Raw genomic sequence first — 6,336 nt, forward strand, 5'->3', positions numbered from 1 at the left:
GAGTAGGTATCGATACTTTGATGGTATCGGAACGTCCCTAAGCGGGCTTTTTTAATTCTAAACTTCTTTCTCTCAGTGCACCGGTTTAATTTGTGAAATAGTTACATTTCCAGGTAGTTAAACTTTGCACAAGCAATAGTTGATGATTAGTATATGTACCTAAATACGTTCTAAATGACGTGCACAGAGTTTTACAATTATATTAAGGAAAAGACAGAAGTTTTGAAACAAGTTCACAGCAACGAAAAATATGACTGATATTTTAATGTAATCTTGTACTTAAATTTTTTTCATTCCTGAAACCTAAAATTATTGGCTCGGAGGCTCTTTCATAAGATCACAATTTCTAATCAGATCTTTTAGAAAAATTTTGACAATGTAGCTTTTGGTGCATTCCACTGTTACGTACAGACAAGTTCAACTAATTTTACGGTTTATATTACATATAGCACTTAATTGTTTTATCAGATATATACTTTTTTTTCTCTAATTTAATAGATTATATACTAGTCTTTAATAGTGCGAAGAAACATTTAAAAAAAGTCATGAAATACTGAAGAAAAATGCAAACAACCCACGTCACGTACGGGACACATCAAGTCAACCAACATTCGAAATCGTTATAGTTTTATTCAGATTTCAGCGAATATATTACAGGTGCATAAAAAGTGTCTTCGAAGCAAATTATAACTAAGAATCAAGCTTGCTACTAGCGGAAAAAAATATTAATTAAAACACATATTTATAATTCAAAAACATTTTTTTATATTTGTCACGTACAGACAAGTCGCGTCACGTACGGGACATAGTTCAACTTAAATCTATAATATATGTAAAAATCAATAGGTAAATACAGTTTTGTCTTGGGAAAGGCAATGTTTTCTGCACTCCACAACTTTCTCCACAGTTTTAATAAAATGGAAGTTGGAAATTCCAGTTATCGCTTTGGCATTGTCCCACGGCGATGCACTTTTAATCCTTTCATAAATTTCAGAGGATGGCACATAAATCACACGGGTTTTTGTGGCTAATTGAGAAGCTAAATCAGAAAAGTCCTTGGCTGATTGGACAACAACATGTTCATTTTGGCTCATCATTTTCTCTCTTACCAGTCTTTTGATATTTCCGCCAACTCCGTCTATCACACCTTTTCCATGCGATGTAGCAAAATATTTCCAATAAAAGGGCCGTTTGTACTTTTCACTCAACATTGATGTTAGTTTAACCATATAACGGTTCTTAAATTCCGATGAAGGGCCGTCACTCCAAATAATTTCCGCTGAAGGTAAGTCTTCATTTTCTTTATGCATCAAGTCAAACAACTTATTGATGAAAACAGAAACTGTATCCTTGTCTTTCGAATTTGCATCTGAGCATATAAGATATGTTTGGCAATTGCCTTTGTAAAAACTTGCAGCAGTAAATAAAAGAACACTTGTTCGTGACCAGAGTGCGCTTTGAACTTCATTCTGGCATTCACAGCCAAAAGACATCGCAAAATCAACTTGAAGGATTCGCACATTTTCATTGCGTTGGTCTTTTTGAAATTCACCGGCTTGAACTCGTTTTAAATTAACATGCTTCATCATAATATGGATAGAATCAATCAATTTTTCTTTAAGTTCACCTGAACTTGTTTCGTGGTTTACTAAACGAAGTTTATTTTCTGAGTTTTTTTCCCATTCTTTCCATACACAGATTGTACTTAAATCCATAGAAATTAATATTTTTTTGCCATCAGAACAAGTATCACATTCATTTTTCCAGCACTTCGAATCCAAAGAAGGATCACATAAAATCATAGTCCACCAGTCGTTACAATAATTTTGTTTCAAACCTTTCAATTTGAACATAAAATTTTCATGAGTTAAACATTTGCACTGGTCTGAAGGTGTGTCTTTCATTAGCAAAACGTTTTTCGGTCTTAGACTACAAAATTTTGAAAATCCAATTTCGATATTAGGAAAAAATTCTTTAAAAATGAAAAAGGCTTCTCGTAGGTACAAAGTCAAATAATGCTTTTGACACTTCTTCTTAATGCCGTTTTCCCAAACAACGATGAAATCATTTGCGCCTGGGCAGGTATACACAATATCCGGACGATAGTAAAATGCTTTCACATCGTCTTAACGTGTATCGTCACCTGATGTGCTAATTTTTGGGCTTTCTGCTAGAGCAATGTTCATTTTACGCGCTAGTTCTGTAACAACCGCTTTTTTCTTTCTTGGTGATTGAGGCAGTGCTTTTAGAGCCTTTTGAACAGCTTTAGATAAAGTCTTTTTCGACTTGTACGGAGATTCAGTACTTACAGGAGAATCAGTAGGATTTTTAAGTTCAACCAGCTTTCTTGCCCTTTGCAATCTCTTCTTATCCCTTTCCTTAAGTAAAATTGCTTTTAACTCACCTTCAGAAAGATTTTCTGCTTTTCGTTTACGAAGCTCACGCAATCTTTTAGTCTCATTAGCGGTAAAGTTTGGATCTTTCTCTTTTTGCTTTTCTCGAAATTTTCGCATGCGGCTAGCACTGGTTGATGGTTGCTGGTCGGTCATTTTTGCGTTATTGAGATTTGCAGTACAAAAAAGGGCTTTGTTTATTACAAACGCCAGTAAAAGTTGAAGATGTCAGATAACTTATTCTTCGGTGTCACGTACAGACACTTTATTATCACCAAGAATATATTGTAAGCAAAGCGATTTCAAACAAAATTGTTTCACCAGTTTTTAGACCGCTAAAAGTTAGCTGTTAACAGAAAAATTCAATTTGTATAGTCGACTTGTTTTACAATTATTAATAGAAAAAGGAATTAAGCGTCACGTATGGGACATCGAAACTTACCTTTCCGTTATGATTAATTTCTTATCAAAAAAACACTTAACCAAAAAAATGAGTATGCAGTTAAATACAGCGGACCATACAATATAACTAAGAACAGAAATCTAGTTTCTATCTGATAAACAATAGCGGCAGCGACCTCGCAAAAAGTTGTGTAAAGACTAATGAAAAAATCCGACTTGTTGTTACTCTCAATAAATAACGGTATTTACAAAAAATGAGACATACTCACTACAACTTTTGTAAATTATTTTAAACTATGTTCACATATCAATATTATCTCAATCAAAGCTCGTTTTTTAATCACCCCGTTTACACAGGCAAATCTCAGATTATTAGCCGTCAAATTTGATGTGCTTGTTATTCTCATATCTCAAGGAAAAGTTATGTTTCTTCTCTGTGCTACCGTGATCAAGTTTTTCTGCTATATTAAGCAATATAAATATCTTTTAACTTAACATTTTATTAAAAAATACTTTTAAAACCCTCCTTTCCTTGCTAGCGTCCATTTTTGTTTACTTTTACATTTGCCATTTCTCCTCTTCTTCGCAAACACAATCGATAAAACTAGGATGGACACCGAAAAGTTATCGGTTAAATCTGAGATTATTTTATAATTACAGATTAACAAGGGAGGAATTTTATACGGCTAATCTCTTTTTCTAATTACAGATTAGGAAGTTAAGCTCGAAAATGAGGATAATCTACTTATATGTGAACCTAGTATTAGATGAGAACATAATCTCACTATGTACGTGCAATAATATATAAAAAATGCATATTTGTAAAACAGTTCAGAGTTCCACTTTTTCATGGAATGCACGTTTTGAGCCAATTAATAAAGTGCAAGTCTGAAGGCCAGCAAATTTCGTTGATTTTTAGCATTTATTTTCTTTTGCTGACAATGTCTTCCATATAAAAAGAATTATCGAACATAGTTTGTATGGAAGAAACTATCATAAATACCAATACCAAAAGTCACCTAAAATTTAATGGGCTGCAAAACTTCATTTTAAAAATTTGTATAAAAAGTCTGATTAGAATGTTGCAAATTTTTCTTTATAAAAATACAGTTTATACTAAATATATCAAAAAACATAAAAATAAAATTGCTAAACTTTGTGCTAAACTCGGGAAAATTCAATAAATGTGCATTATTGAATTTTCCCGAGTTAAGCAATTTTATTTTTATGTTTTTTGATATATTTAGTATAAACTGTATTTTTATAAAGAAGAAAAAAAGTTCATGCATTGTGAAAAATTCTCTGTGCTTAACCGCCCTATTCCCACAACACTGAAAAAATTCATTTAATGACTATTGTCACAATTACTGCGCCTAAAACACAATATAAACATTGTTTCGCCGTTGTCACTTACTCAGTAGGTCATAACAATAAAACTGACAATTGTCATACGACAGCTTAAAATAAATTTGCGGCATAGTATTAGGCGCAGTAGTATAGGCAATAGTCAGCCGCTGAGTTTTGTCAGTGGTGTGGGAATAGGGTGGTTAGTTGTGATAAGTTGTTTTGTTTTGTTGGCGTACGTTGTAATGATCAGTGTTGCCAGAACTTTTTGGGCCGACCGGCTAGATTGGCAAAAAAAAGTGGCTAAAAACGGCTAAAATGGTTTAGTGAAATTTCACATAGACTCTGGCAAAAAACGGCTAAAATGTTTTAGTGAATATTCACATGCTTTATTTAAATAAATCGCAAGAAACGAAAGATCATCAAATGAATCACTATTGTATATATCACCTGAATTCATTAATTTTAAGAGATCGTCATCTACAGTAAAATTATGGCAGCATTTTTCTTCACGTTTTAAACCGTATCTTATATATAAAATAGCGTTTAACGTTTTAACGCACATTGGATTTCTTTGCTTAGTTTTTATTATATTCATTGAACTAAATATTCGCTCTACTTCTGCATTACTTATAGGCAAAACAAGAAAACTAAAAACTAGGTTGGAAAGGTCAGCAAAAGGGTTTTCTCCTAAGGCATTTCGAAATTGATAAACTTCGGCCCAAAATTTTACAGTTGAGTCTAAATTACTCCAGGTATGTAACGTTAACCGTTGCCATTGCATCTCTATGGATGTTATTTCGTCGGCATTATATTTGTGTTTTTGTTGCTGTAGTTGAACAAATACTTTTGGTTTAATTACACCGAAAAAAGTCAATCTTTTTTAGTGTGGCAATATTTGTAGGGAGGCGTTGGCGTAATTCGTTTATTAAAGTGATAATAAAATAGCGACCATTTTCTCGAATTATTTTCTCGGCTTCGTGGTCAAAAGCGTTTGTGCTTACTTTTGTTTTTAAATACTCTTCAAAGCTGTGATAAAACTGAGGAAATGGAACAAGGTATGGTTCCAACGGGGAGCATATAGGATCAAATGTATCCGCGCTAATAACCACTAGGGAGCATAGATGCGAAAGTAAAACATTGAGTTCATAAAAAATCTTCATTGGGTCTGCATTATTGCTTTCGAACAACTTGTTTACTTTTTGCACCTGAAAATTAGGCAAATAGTAAAATCGGCTAAAAACGGCTAACTTTTTTTTACAAACCGGATAACAAATCGGCTGCCGGCTAGATCGAATTTTCTCCGGCTAGTTGCTATCAAAACCGGCTAAATCTAGCCGGAAAACGGCTAAAATGGCATGATCATGATCTCATGTTTTTATGTTTTTGTTTTTGTCCGTCAAAGTAAAATTTCACTGCATCCTTTCGCCCGTCGAAATGAAGGAAAGGGAGCGAGAGGCCCTCAGTAGCAGCGCTGCCTGCACTAGGCCAGAACCGGCATATGGTTTGCTGCTTGCACATGTGCAAAACCGCTATACGGTTTGCTGGTGCTCTGCCGCAAGCTTTGCTGCTCCGCCGCAAGATGTCGCCGATAATCCAAGGGTGTTCCGCTGATGGAAATCCGAGAAATCCGATACCATTCAGAACCGGAAACGATCACAGGGTGTACCGCTGATGGAAATCTAAGAAATCCGATACCAGGTGGTTTATATGTCGAAAATTAGTAAAGTGTGTTGGTATGCAGTCAGAAATATATACAAACGTACATACGTATATATGTATATACATATATAGATGCTCCACCCCTAGAAAAGTGTGTTAGTAATGTGCACATAGTTGATTGCTAAGTATTTAATATATATGTGTATATGAATGGAAAGGCCTGTTGATGTTGATGATGAGAACAAATAAAATTTAATTTGAAATAAAAGAAAGTTTTATAATTACTTATTTATTTTGATAATAAGAATTTTAAGCATAAATGTCCACAATTATATGAATTATAGCTTTGCTGTTGATTATAGTTATAGTTAATGTTTTTTCCTAAATACTTTATTATTTGCTTAGGAGGCTGTAAGTTTCCAAAGCTATCGAAGTAATCAATCTCAATATCGTTTTTCCAGTAAGCTACCCAATGCGTTCCCGGACCCTTTGAACTATCCAAATTTATTATTCCACATTCTCTCTTAAATGGTTT

The sequence above is a fragment of the Rhagoletis pomonella genome, unplaced genomic scaffold, assembly GCF_013731165.1.
Source record: "Rhagoletis pomonella isolate Grant_MI unplaced genomic scaffold, Rhpom_1.0 Rhpom_scaffold_00003, whole genome shotgun sequence".
In the NCBI taxonomy this organism is placed as follows: Eukaryota; Metazoa; Arthropoda; class Insecta; order Diptera; family Tephritidae; genus Rhagoletis; species Rhagoletis pomonella.